Source organism: Podarcis muralis, chromosome 12 (genome assembly GCF_964188315.1).
Source record: "Podarcis muralis chromosome 12, rPodMur119.hap1.1, whole genome shotgun sequence".
NCBI lineage: Eukaryota > Metazoa > Chordata > Lepidosauria > Squamata > Lacertidae > Podarcis > Podarcis muralis.
The window spans coordinates 46,955,512-46,970,152 of NC_135666.1; positions in this window are offsets into that span (position 1 = coordinate 46,955,512).

Genomic DNA, 14,641 nt, shown 5'->3' on the forward strand with positions numbered 1-14,641 from the left:
TTCTTCTTAGTCCAGCTTTTTTTTTTGTCTGAAATAAACACACTGAATTTGAATAAAAGCAGTTCCTCCCAAAAAACATGTTATGAATATGAAGCCCACATTGCTTTTTCATATAAAATATGCAATTTACTTATTTTGGAGTATATTCCATTGAACCCAATGGAACTTTCTTGTGAATAAACAGCTATAGGGTTGCATTGGCAAGTTACAGTGGTACCTTGGTTTATGAACTTAATCCGTTCCGGAAGTCCGTTCTTAAACCAAAGCGTTCTTAAACCAAGGCGTGCTTTCCCATAGCAGCGGGGGACTCAGTTTACAAATGGAACACACTCAACAGGAGGCGAAACATGTTCTGCTTCCAAGGCAAAGTTCACAAACCAAAACACCTACTTCCGGGTTTGCAGCGTTCTTAATCCAAGTTGTTCATAAACTAAGCTGTTCTTAAACAAAGGTACTACTGTATTGTCCTTTTTAATGGTGTGTTATTTATTTCCAAAAAAACCACTGAAGTTTCAGTTTCAGAATCAACACAAAATATATGAAAAAGCGATATAATGCAGCATACCTATTGTGAACCCACACACCTTAGTATTAGCTGAGTATTATTAAAAATCCAATGGGTACATTCAATGAAACAGGAGGGTGTGCTTCTCTAATTTTTTACCTGTTTTGGATGTCTAACTGCTGTATTAATATTTGTTTTCACTGCCTTGGATACCAGCAGTTGATAAAAAAACGGACTAGGTAAACTTTTAACGTAAAGAAAAAATGTATCTCCAAAGAAAAAATGTCAAGTTTCTCCAGTATGGTAAATCAGCTTAACATTGTTAAAAAAAACCCAAACTTTTTTAAAAATGCTGATTAAGTTTCTACTAATCCTTCTCAGCTTTTATTCTTGAAACTTTGGTTGGACTACGACTCCCATATCAGTCTGCCTGGCCGCTGCTGAAGGAATCCCGGCCCTATGCCATACCATGGGGACATTGTAAACCTTCATACATACATACATACATACACACACTGTACATACATACATACCCCACCCATCTGGCTGGGTTTTCCCAGCCACTCTGGGCAGCTTACAGCATATCTAAAAACTTTATGCTTTTGTGTTGTTGTATAATACTAAATATCACCTCACACAGTCCCTCTTGTAAAAGGCAAAGGTAAAGGACCCCTGGACGGTTAAGTCCAGTCAAAGGTGACTATGGGGTTGTGGCACTCATCTCGCTTTCAGGCCAAGGAAGCCAACATTTGTCCACAGACAGCTTTCCAGGTCATGTGGCCAGCATGACTAAAGTGTTTCTGGCACAACAGGGCACCATAATGAGTGCCAGAGCACACGGAAATGGTGTTTACCTTCTTGCCACAGCAGTACCTGCTTATCTATTTGCACTGGCATGCTTTCGAATTGCTAGGTTGGCAGGAGCTGGGACTGAGCAATGGGCGTTCATTCTGTTGCGGGGATTCGAACTGCCGACCTTCTGATTGGCAAGCCCAAGAGGCTCAGTGGCTTAGACCACAGCACCACCCGCGTCCCTAAAGTCCCTCTTGTAATGCGTGGCTGGATGAAATGAAAATGGGGGCATTGGTTTGTTTAAAATTAACCAAAATAATTGATGGGAACACTTTCTGACCCAATCCCTTCTTTTCCTATTAGTCCACTCAGGGGCAATAGGCTGTAGACATGAGTCACAACGCCGGAACACAGCCTGCTTTAAATTGAAACCTGTCTGAGTGAATTTGATATTAGTAGTACAAATAAACACAGAAAGGCTTGATGGAGAAGCCATGAGCAAACTCTGCAAACCATCTCTAGCGGATGCCTATAAAGAATTTTACAGCATGCTACATTCCTGCATTTTTTCATATTCTTCTTTATGCTCCTTAAGCTCATAAATCTAACTGTCTGGAGTGTATAGAAGCCCAGCTATTGGGTTTCTCAAAAGGATCCGAAATGGCTTTCCCATATGCTATATCTCACAGACGCCCAGAACAAAATAAAATAAACATACCCCAGTAAAGCAAAAGGCATGTCGTGAACCGTAGCTGCAGTCCTACACTTAGCTGGGCTGCATAAATCTCATTGAAACCAAACCTGTCTGCATTATACATTTAAAATGGCACCATACCACTTTAAACAGTGCAGTCTTCTCCCAAAGAATCCTGGGAGCTGTAGTTTGTTCAGGGTGCTGAGAGGCATTAAAAAGGTAAAGGGACCCCTGACCATTAGGTCCAGTCGTGGCCGACTCTGGGGTTGCGGCACTCATCTCGCTTTACTGGCCGAGGGAGCCTGCGTACAGCTTCCGGGTCATGTGGCCAGCATGACTAAGCTGCTTCTGGCGAACCAGAGCAGCGCACGGAAACGGCGTTTACCTTCCTGTCGGAGTGGTACCTATTTATCTACTTGCACATTGATGTGCTTTTGAACAGCTAGGTTGGCAGGAGCAGGGACCGAGCAACGGGAGCTCACCCCGTCGCGGGGATTTGAACCGCCGACCTTCTGATCGGCATGTCCTAGGCTCTGTGGTTTAACCCACAGCGCCACCCGCATCCCACCGAGAGGCATTAGGAGGTGTTATTCCTGCCACAGAGCTACAATTTCCAGAGTGGTATAAGAATCAATCCTCTTTCCCTGGAATCCTGAGAGGTGTTGATCTGGCAGAACCTCTCAGCACCCTTAACAAACTACAGATCCTAGGATTCTGTGGGGAAAACCATGGCTGCTCAGGCATGGAAGGTCTTAGCCAGGGGTCAGCAAACTTTTTCAGCAGGGGGACAGTCCACTGTCCCTCAGACCTTGTGGGGAGGGGGGCAGACTATATTTTGAAAAGAAAAGAAAAATGAACGAATTCCTATGCCCTACAAATAACCCAGGGGTGCATTTTAAATAAAAGGACACGTTCTACTCATGTAAAAACACGCTGATTCCCAGACCATCCACGGGCCAAATTTAGAATGCAATTGGGCCAGATTCGGCCCCCGGGCCTTAGTTTGCCTACCCATGGCCTTAGCACTACTTCAACATTTGGTCATCGTATTTTGAATGGCTTTTTGATGTCTGATTGGCGTGCATGATTTAGAGATGGCAGGATCAGATTATAATCACCATGCCCACTATCTTAATCTTCTAGCGCTAATACAGCGCAGGTCAGTGTGGCCAATATTTGTAATATTTGTTTCATCTATTGAGTAGGTGAGTCGCTCCATCTGGTATGCTGGCTGAGACCCTACCTGCCTGCAGACTGTCTCACCAGAGTGGTGCATGCTCTGGTTATCTCCTGCTTGGACTATAGCAATGAGCTCTACGTGGGGCTACCTTTGAAGTTGATCCAGAAACTACAGTTAATTCAGAATGCAGCAGCTAGATTGGTGACTGGGAGTGGCCACCAAGACCATATAACACCGGTCCTGAAAAACCTACATTGGCTCCCAGTATGTTTCCGAGCACAATTCAAAGTGTTGGTGCTGACCATTAAACCCCTAAACGGCTTCAGCCCAGTATACATGAAGGAGCATCTCCATCCCCATTGTTCAGCCTGGAGACTGAGGTCCAGCTCCAAGGGCCTTCTGATGGTTCCCTCACTGCGAGAAGTGAAGCTACAGGGAACCATGCAGAGGGCCTTCTCAGTGGTGGTGCCCACCCTGTGGAACGCCCTCCTGTCAGATGTCAAGGAAATAAACTACTATCTGACTTTTAGAAGACATCTGAAGGCAGCCCTGTTTAGGGAAGTTTTTAATGTTTGATGTTTAATTGTGTTTTTAATATTCTGTTGGGAGCTGCCCAGAGTGGCTGCGGAGGCCCGGCCAGATGGGCAGGGTATAAGTAATAAATTGTTGTTGTTGTTTAGTTAGCTCATGGCATGTGTCTCTTGAGCCCAGTTCCACAGGCTGTTGCCCTAAATATGCCCCCACCCAGGGTTGGTACTGGTTGTTGGTGTTATAGATTGGAGGGGACACTCCCCTAAACCATAGAAATTAATAAATGGTAGGATTTGGATGGCCTGAGATGTGAAGGGAGAAATACAAGCTGTAGAGGAATTCCTGGGCAGAATGGCCAGGCCAATACAGTGGTACCTCTGGCTGCGAACAGGATCCGTTCTGGATGCCCGTTCGCAACATGAAAAGAGCGCAACATGCAGAGGCGCATCTGCGCACATGCGGCTTGCAATTCGCTGCTTCTGTGCATGCGCGTGGTGCCATTTTGCACTTCTGCGCATGCGCGAGTGGCGAAACCTGGAAGTAACCCTTTCTGGTACTTCCGCGTCACCGCAGGATATAACCTGAAAGAACATAACATGAAGCAAATGTAACATGAGGTATGACTGTACAAGAGAACTGTCCTCCCCACCCCCTTGCCCTGAGCTGTGAACAGAGACTGGGGGCTCCCTGGTGGTCTAGTGGTTAGGATTCAGCACTCTCACTGCTGCAGTCTGGGGTGAAACAAAACAAAACACAGAGACTGGGAGTTTGGAAGGTTGCCATGGTACCTGGGAGTCAGGAGACAAGAAAAGAGAGGGGTTTTTTTGTAAGGTGTTCTGGGAAGAGGAAGGAAGAAGAAAGGCTGTCATCCATCTTGGGCAGGCTGGCTAAAGGCTGGCTGGGAAAGATGCCTCAGACTCCAGCCGCACTGCTGTGGAGAACAAGCTCCTCTTGAAATGACCATGTTGTAAGGTCTGGACTCCCTCCATGCAGACTGAAGGTGTAAACAGGTGAATAAACCATTCTTCTTAAAGCTACAAAGCCACTTCCGCCCTGCAGAGGAGGTGGGATTGCGGGTGTCACAGCCCCACCCTGTGCGATTGGGGGAATCCCTGGCCGTGTCACCCCCTGGCAAGCCAATTGGCTGGCTCTGGGGGTGTGGCCTGCCCTATTTAACGCAGGTACGGCTGGGGATCTCCCTCTTTTCCTGCCTATCAGCTGCTCCTGTTTCCCACCCTCCCGCCCTTTAAGGTTTTCGTTCCTTGACCTTGCTATGGACCTTGGTTGGTTGCCGTCGAGGGGTCTGGTAGGAATTTTTCCACTTGGGAGATTGGCACCAGCCACTTGGTTTTCGCCTACCTTGTAACACATCGTCACAACTTCCTTGGTATTGGCGGTTAGGAATTGGTATTGGTATAGTTTTGTAGATGGAAGAGGGGGAGGAAGTGCCATCACCTGCCCCGCATATTGAAGGGTAGTCCGATAAAGGATTCCGGGGGGGGGGGGGTGGCCCTATCTGAAGCCTATGGAGGTGAGGGCCTAAGGCACGCCCCCGAATGGTGACCCCAAGGGAGTTCCTAGTTGATACGCATCAACAGGACTCCCCCTACTGGTGGTTAACCCTTCCTGGACTTCAAGCGGACGGGCTGAAGCCGGATATAGTCGGTTAGGACCAATGCCTAAGCCAATACCACTCATTACCTGTAACCAATAAAGCCCAAATAATGGGCTTATTTAGCCCATTAACCTTAATAATTGTGTCATGTGTCTTTATTTCCACTGGGGGGGGGGCAGGAACTCGCCACGCAACACTCTCTGCCATGTCTCCTAAGGAACACAGACTCTGGAACCCCCTGGAATCTTGCTGCGGCTTGGCAGAAAGTGGGGGGTAGCACCCAAGTTTTGTAACAGAGCTGGGAACAGCCCTTCAGATGTTGAACTACGACTCTCATCATACCTGATCATGGGCTTCTGCTGGCTGAGGTTGATGGGAATTGGAGTTGATGGAAGGTCACAGGTTCCTCATTCCTGCTTTGGCTGCTGGTCGCACTGAAGGATGCAGGTAATAACAGTGCGATGCAAAACCTCCTTTTAAAACGGCACATTCTCACTATTATAGCTGGAAATGGCAAGAAATACTGTTAGAATTATGACGACGATGAAAGTCAATACTTGGGCATAGTGTTCATTTTCCAGTAAGCCCCAGAGGGATGTATCATATTTATACATCCTGCCTGCCCCCCGCCCCCCAGCCCCAAAACCGCTCCAGGTAGAAACTATTCAGCTAATTTTCTCCGCGTTCTTTGGCCAAGAATGGTGGACAAGCGAGGCCAGGAAAATCACTTGATAGATCATCCCACTGGAACTCCAGCATCTCAGCGGCAACCAACAAAAGGTTCACCAGCAGTTCAGATCCATCTCCAAATTGTCCTCGCAGAGCCATTGCCAATGGGCATGGCTTTGCCAGCCAAAACAGTACTGGGGAGGGGGGAAGCCCCACACCTGAAGGAGTTAGGTCAGAACGCTGATTCACCCCTCACGCCCCAACTCTACACAATCTACAAAACACCAGGACCATCTTCTACTGCTGCTGGCTAAGGAATTTATAGGACTGGATTGATTCCCAAAGAGCAAATCAGGTTAGTAAGAGATTCTCCCAGGGTAAGGGTAGGCTCACTCTTCTCCTCTCTTGTGGTGGAATCAGCAAAGAAGACAGGCTGGAGAAGGGAAAGGTTAGGTAGCAGGGAAGAAAAGACCAGGAAAGGTCATCTTGGGAGAAGAGCAAAGTGCTCTGGAGAACTTTAAAAATGCATCCCGTTTCGATGTGGAAGAGCCTTTTGCGGCAAATCGTTTCTACAGAGGCTTCCACTGCTCCTGAGATCCTCTGAATGGGTTTTGACCTGAGAAGCATCTTCTTTTTCCTCTTGGTAAGTAGCAGCAACTGTCTTTGGTGCTGAATAGGACAAGGAGGGTCCCTTCCTTTGCTTGATCATTTAGGAAATCCAATCTGGGCAGCAGAGTAGAGCAGGATTGCTTGAATTTTGCCTTGTGGGTGACTCTGCTCTTATACTCTCCCTTTCTCTTTCTCTCCCCCCCCCCCGATAGATAGATAGATAGATAGATAGATAGATAGATAGATAGATACATTTATAGAACAACTTAAGGGACGCGGGTGGCGCTGTGGGGTAAAAACTCAGAGCCTAGGACTTGCCGATCGCATGGTCAGCGGTTCAAATCCCCGCGGCAGGGTGCGTTCCCGTCGTTCGGTCCCAGCACCTGCCAACCTAGCAGTTCGAAAGCACCCCCGGGTGCAAGTAGATAAATAGGGACCGCTTGCCAGCAGGAAGGTAAACGGCGTTCCGTGTGCTGCGCTGGCTTGGCAGATGCAGCTTGTCACGCTGGCCACGTGACCCGGAAGTGTCTGCGAACAGTGCTGGCTTCCGGCCTATAGAGTGAGATGAGCGCACAACCCTAGAGTCTGGCAAGACTGGCCCGTACGGGCAGGGGTACCTTTACCTTTACCTATAGAACAACTTGCAAAGCTTTCCCAAACGACAATGGGTCACATGTGCATCAACTTGTGTCCTATCAAGTAATATATCCTAAACCACAGAGCCTAGGACTTGCCGATCAGAAGGTCAGCGATTCGAATCCCCGCGACGGGGTGATCTCCCGTTTCTCGGTCCCTGCTCCTGCCAACCTAGCAGTTCGAAAGCACGTCAAAGTGCAAGTAGATAAATAGGTACCGCTCCGGCGGGAAGGTAAATGGCGTTTCCATGCGCTGCTCTGGTTCGCCAGAAGCGGCTTAGTCATGCTGGCCACATGACCCGGAAGCTGTACGCCGGCTCCCTCGGCCAATAAAGCCAGATGAGCGACCCAGAGTCGGCCACGACTGGACCTAATGGTCAGGGGTCCCTTTACCTTTACCTTTATCCTTCAATTAAAATGTTGATATTATATACACAAGTCAACAGAGAAGCCCAACACCCTTGCCTGTCTTTCTACTCCCATCATCTTCCCAACCCGCGCCCCCAAATATTAGAGCAATGTGGCCAGAAAATGATTGAACATTTCCCTCCTGCATTGCCCCTTGTCAAGAGGTGTCTCCTAACAAGTCCCATTTAAAACATCACCAACACTTTGTGGCTTAAGTACTAAAGAAAACTCTGGGAACCGAAGCAAATCTATTTCCAGTTGTGACTGCAATGTGGCGATGTGTGAGTTTGTGTGTTTTTAAGTCAAATGCGTTATAGCTTGGATCCTTAAGGAAGTTCATGTGAGGAAAGTTTCCCATTCCTTCCTCCCACCTCCATTCCTCAGGAAAAAGCCTTTCAAAATGGTAGGGGGTGGACAGGCTCTTCAGTAATGTCCTTAAGTGAACTTATCTCAGGTTCCAAGACCAGTTCTGGATGTTATTCCACCCCACATTGTTGGAGAGAGTTCCCCCCACCCACCCAGAGAAGGTTTTTTTGGAAGAGGTGCAAGAGACTGCAGCATAAGGTGGGACGGGAAATTTAAAATACCTAAGGATCCAAGCCAAAACATACACAAAGTGAAGTTGGCAATATGTGTTGTACCTGTCAGTGTGAGCTAAGCGTTTTTGCATGCCTAGGCCTGCTCTGTTTCACATCAGGGCAATTGCTTAAAGAGTTGTGCTTCACGCTTCACAAAGCCCAGACAACTGGCACTTTTCCTTTTACTGGGTTTCCATCAAAAGAAGCCTATTTTATTCGGCTCGTTTGTGGAGATAGCCACAAATCTCTTGGGCCAATCCATCTCCAGAAACCAAATATTCAGAAAATGGACTGCTATGTGAACATCTTGTGACCAGTTCGAAAGATATGTTGAACTATTCCCCAGATGTCTGAGAAGTATGCACCCAATTGGCTCATTGGATCATTCTGTAAATCTTACCCTTGTGTGTGAGGAAATATATTAGTATATAAATTCTCCAGAAAGAGGAAGCAAAATTTCCCCAAATGTTTTCCTTGGCTGCATGCTGGGTGGGAAACATGCAAGTCCAGGATAAGGCTCGGCTTGCTCATGTAGTCAACCTGTGGTCTTCTGCTGGACTACAAATCCCATCACCCCTGACCTCTGGCCATGCTTGCTCGGGCTAATGGGGGTTGGAGTCCAACAACATCTGGAGGTGACTCTAGACTTGCATGATGTCTGAAGTCATCCATTGCTACAAGTAGAAAACTCACATTTCTTCTATGGGGTTGTCTATCTGTGTTGGAAAAGCCCGGCTGCCAGTTTGACAAGTACTGGAATCCAAGATATCTATTAAGAAATTCGTATTCTTGTATAAATGTTATGAAGATGCTTTCAGTTCAGGGAAGTGTTTGCAGATGTATGAAACTTGTGCTTATGTTACACTTAGGATCAAAGTTTGGAAAGTTAACCAGGCGAATCTGGGCCTGATAGTCTTTATCCATGTGGTTTTGAAATGTAACAAGGAGTTAGATGTTGAAAGCGGTAGATAATAAGGATCTACACCGAATATATATCTGGATTAGGTTTACCTGCAAAGGGGCAGGAGAAGACAAGTGCTGAAATGTGTCGGGTTAGACTTGCCAATACATCTCACAGCTAGGTTTAAGAACTTATAGTCTCCATGTTGCTGGATGCAAAATACCCAATGACAACTGGTCACATTGGGATCACATTGGGAATGTTGTATTTTAATCTTGTTTTTAAGTTGTATTTTAATCCATTGTTTTTATACCTGGTGTTAGCTGCCCTGAGCCCGGTCTTGGCTGGGGAGGGCGGGGTATAAATAAAAATTATTATTATTATTATTATTTGCTAATGAAAGCTTAAAGTAGTTGGAGAGGGGAGGGGGAAATGCAATTATTATCCCAAAGGTTCTTGTTCCTAGTCTTTTTCTTCAGTTTTCATCAGGCAAGTTTGTTGTCTTTCAATAGACACAGGATGGAAAGCAAATATTTCTTGCAGTGCAAAGCGTAACAATTTGAAGAGGAGTCCTACATCGAATGAAGTTGAGGCTGAACTCATTGTGACTATAAACAGGAAGGAAAAGAAACTTGGAAGATGTTTCTGCAGCATCTAACAAAACCATTCCTGCAATACTGATCCATATGCAAGCAATTGAAAGCCACCTGTTGGGATGAATGAAAACCTTTGACAATACAGTTGTTCAGCAGATGTCCGGTGTAATCTGGGGGAGAACTTTGCCACAACGAGCAGAAAGCATTTCACCATTTGATTTCTGATAACACTTGATGATCACTGATGGATGGATTTTGGGAACGTACGAACAGTACGTGTACCAACAATGGCAGGAAGCCTCAGGCAGCAGCAAAACAGCCTTTTGATCAGGCCTTGCATTGCAAAATGAATGAACTTCTATGTGCTCAGCCAGAAGCGGCTAAAGAAGTAACTATTCAAAATTGGATGCTTCAATATAGTGACAAGCGGTCTGGGCCAGTATTTCACCGCCTAAGGACTTGAAGATTGTGTGAGACGATACAGAAAGCTTTCAGGAACGTGTTGAAAGGACAACTGTGCAATGAGAAGAATAAATTAAAACAGAAAATCTTGATAAACAAATAATTTGTGTGGTTGTCCAGTTCAAACAAAGGATTGCTTTATGGCGTTGTTGACCAGCAAATGATGATGTTTTCTTTTAGCATATTTGCTGCATTCAAAAACTGTTTTAGCAGGCCAGAGAGGATTCTTCTGAAAGAACAATTAGTGCATCGGTCAACCAATGTCACCTTCTTCAAGGATTTAAGAGAACAGCATGCCTTTCCAAGAACCCATTTCAGACATTTTTGTTTTGTGAGAAGGAGACCTTGTGTCCTTGCTGTCTCACTCCCCGACCATTCTTGTGTTGGTATGGAAGATCTGATTTCTCCGATGAAAATAGGGACATCTGGTCCTATTTTTGCAAAAAAAAAAAAAAGTACCAGAACTCACCACAAACGCCTCCCTTGTTCTCTTATAATGACAATGACTCCCGGCTGAAAAATAGGGACCTCCTATTCCATACCCTCCAACATTTCTCCGATGAAAATAGGGGCGTCCTAAGGGAAAGTGGGACATTCCAGGATCAATTCAGAAATCAGGACAGCTTCTGTAAATCCAGGACTGTCCCTGGAAAATGGGGGTATTTGGAGGGTTATGGTGGCTCTGTTTTACATATACTGCCAAGCGACAGTATGCCTCTGAAGTGAGGAGAGTGTTTTTAGGGATTATAGGGGTAGAAATTCCAAAGAAAATGTTAAAGGTGTTTATGTATGTAACAACAGTGGTGTGATGGCCTGGGACTCAGAGCCGGAGGAGTCTCAGTCCACACTGGATCCTCTGCCTCAGGCGGCATCTGAACCGAGTCTGGGGCCTGATTCTGAAGAGTCCCAATCTGCACAGGTTCCCCTAAAACAAGCACCAGCTGGGCCAAGTCAGGGGTCTGAGCCTGCCATGGCTCCAGATGTGGGGATTACCTCGTTGCTCTCTGCTGGCCAATCACATACAGCTGCTCCACTACCTGTTGGGTCAAGAGAGGCTGAGGCGGCCTCTGGGTCTAGTAACCCACCGACATCTCCTGAGCTGCAGAGACTAAGGTCTGAGAGAAGGGGAGACCTGAGTACTCGCAGGAGGAGTGCTTGCCTTTGGGCAAAACAAGGAGGTGAGTCACTGGGGGGATCAGGACCGGCTGATACCCCGTCAGAGATAAAAGGCTGCCAGACCCCACCCCAGGTTTCGGGAGCAACATTGCTGCTTGCTGGAACCTGCCTGAGAACTCGTGCCTGACCTTGCCTGGTTTCCTGCCTTGGCCCTGTTGGACTGACTCCTCGTGGAATCCTTGGATTCGGGACCGGACCTGGACCACGTGGCTCGGGGTAACCCCTGGGCCCAGCACAAGCAGCTAGGATTCTTTATGCGCTGAAATGGAAGGATGAAGTAGTCCTCACCAAAGAGGAATGGATGAGTAAGATAATGAACAATGCAGAACGGGCAACATTGACAGCAAAATTAAGAGAACCTAATGCTGAGTTCTTTATGGAAGAATGGTTGCCTTTTTCAGACTACTTAAAGAAATATTACAGTAAATGGACGAAAACTATACAGAAATTTATTCATGTATGCAACTACTGTGGCAAGAATGTTACTTGCCCAAAAAGGGAAAGAAGAAGAAGTCCCAGTGAAAGAAGAATGGATGCAAAAACTTACGGGATATGCAGAAATGGCGAAACCTACCAGAAAAAATAAGAAATCAAGATAACAAACTTTTTATAAAAGAATGGAAATGGTTTATTGACTATTTACACACACAAAAACCTGTAAACAGATAAGAACATTGGCGGGATCATTGTAATAGCCTGCAGTTTATAAGAGTATATATTTAAAGCAGATGAATAAATGAGTAAATTAAATATTTGGAATATGCGGAAAATTTAAAAATGTAAAGAACCTCAGAAAGAGGAGGAAGGAAGTTCAGTTTTGAAATGTTAAAATGATTTTAAATTTTTTTGAAATGCATAAAATTGAACATCATAAAAAATAAAGAAATATTATAGTATGATGAACTCATGAGCAGGATTTGAGCGATGAGCAAAGGAAGTAATTGGATTATATTATCATGGTTATGATAATATGAAATCAGCCCTGAGTGCTCACTGGAAGGGCAGATCCTGAAGCTGAGGCTCCAATACTTTGGCCACCTCATAAGAAGAGAAGACTCCCTGGAAAAGACCCTGATGTTGGGAAAGACTGAGGGCACAAGAAGTAAGGGAAGACAGAGGACGAGATGGTGGGACAGTGTTCTTGAAGCAACCAGCATGAGTCTGACCAAACTGCGGGAGGCAGTGGAAGACAGGAGTGCCTGGCGTGCTCTGGTCCAGGGGGTCACGAAGAGTCGGACATGACTAAACGACTAAACAACAACAATCATGGTTATGATTTTAAAGACAGAAGATAGGGTGCAGCAGAAAGCGAGAAACAACAACTCCATGGAAAACAGGGTGGGAAGTCAACAAAAATTAGAGAAAAGAAGAAATTGGGTTTTGATTGTATATTTCAAAAATGTTGAAAATTAATAAAATATAATGGACTTGCACGGCACGAGTTTTCTACAGACCTCTTCTGACTGAAGCCCATGTTTACCATGTGTGGCTTGCATCCTACTTGCCTGCCCTGCTAATTCTGGACTTCTACTATATAATGAAAAATAAGGATTGAGAATACATTTTGGAAATGTTCAAAAGAAGACAAAGCCAAGGAACATTTATCACTGTCTCTCTTGCTTATACTTTACCTCTAGTCACTAATATAACCTCATTCTCCAAAATGCATTCCAGGATGTCCAAGAACATAGCTTGGCTCATGGTGCTTAATACCATAAGCAAAGTGAATTAGAGTCATGCCAAGCCATCTGCTTTAAAGCAGAAGTAAGAAATTCACCAGAAAAAATAAAATAAAATAAATTGAACTGAAAAATGAGGCCCTGTAAGATGGCAAATCTCATTAACAGCACTGAAAAACAAATATAGGTTTTTCAGACATTACCACATCTTTCGTTGCTCACATGACAAATGTTCTGAGCATTCCATTGCTCCAGAAAAACTAAGAGTAATACAGACAGTATCATACTCTTCATACTACTGTATTTCTATCTAGGTTTCTAAGAAATTCTGCTCACTTCATCATTCTGTGTAATGGTTGGGTCTCTCCCACAGAAGCAAGACAACTCCGGCAGCAATTAACTCAGGTTTATTGCTCAAAACACACAAAATGGCCTCGGTCAAGTATACCTGAAGGAGTGTCTCTACCCCCATCGTTCTGCCTGGACACTGAGGTCCAGTGCCGAGGGCCTTCTGGCGGTTCCCTCCCTGTGAGAAACCAAATTACAGGGAACCAGGCAGAGGGCCTTTTCGGTAGTGGCACCCGCCCTGTGGAACGCCCTCCCACCAGCTGTCAAACAGGCAGCCCTGTTTAGGAAAGCTTTTAATGTTTAATAGATTATTGTATTTTAATATTCTGTTGAAAGCCGCCCAGAGTGGCCGGGGAAACCCAGCCAGATGGGCGGGGTATAAGTAATAAATTATTATTATTATTATTAATCACACTGGAGCTCAGTCACTCAGAGTCTGCTTCCAAATTAGCTGTTGCCGAGTCTGAGTTCCGCCCCTTCCCCTTCCCACTTACACTTCCTGTCCTGTTCACGCCTCTCATTAATTCTTGCTCGTCTGTGCCTCATGGGATGGGCTTTTTCCGGTGGCCCTCCCTCTGAGTCCGAGCTTCAACTCGGACTCAGTCTGTGCCTTCTCCCTGGAACTGCCCCCCCTTCTCCTTGTTCTCGGAACTCAGGCTTCTACTGCAACTTGGCTGCTCCTCCCTCGTTCCGCATTCCTGCCTAATTACCTCCTCCTGTCTCTCCAAGCTCTCCCCCTCTGTCAGCAATGGGATGCAGCTGACATTCTGCATAAACCATGTTTGTTATACATTGAAGAATCCACAGTGGAATAGTGACTCCAATTCTCATTAGCAGCTGTCCATGAAGTGGTCGTGTACCATAGAATTGTAGAGTTGGACGGTAATAATAATAATAATAATAATAATAATAATAATAATAATAATAATAATAATATATTTATATCCCGCCCTCCCCAGCCAAAGCCGGGCTCAGAGCGGCTAACAGAAGTAAAAATAACACAGTTTACATAAAATCACAGTCAATTAATTGAAATACATTCTAAAATCAGTTCTGAATCAAATTAATGGCAACCATTGGGATAGAGTTCTATGAAGATTACAGAAGGAGAGAGGGGAGGTGTCAAAGATTACACCCAAACTCTTAAGGGACAGTGCTGGCGCTAATTGTGCCACCGCAAGAGACGGGAGTTGCCTCTCCCAATCCCATATCGTCCTGACCCAGCCAAAGGACCTCTGTCTTCAAAGGATTTAACTTCAACTG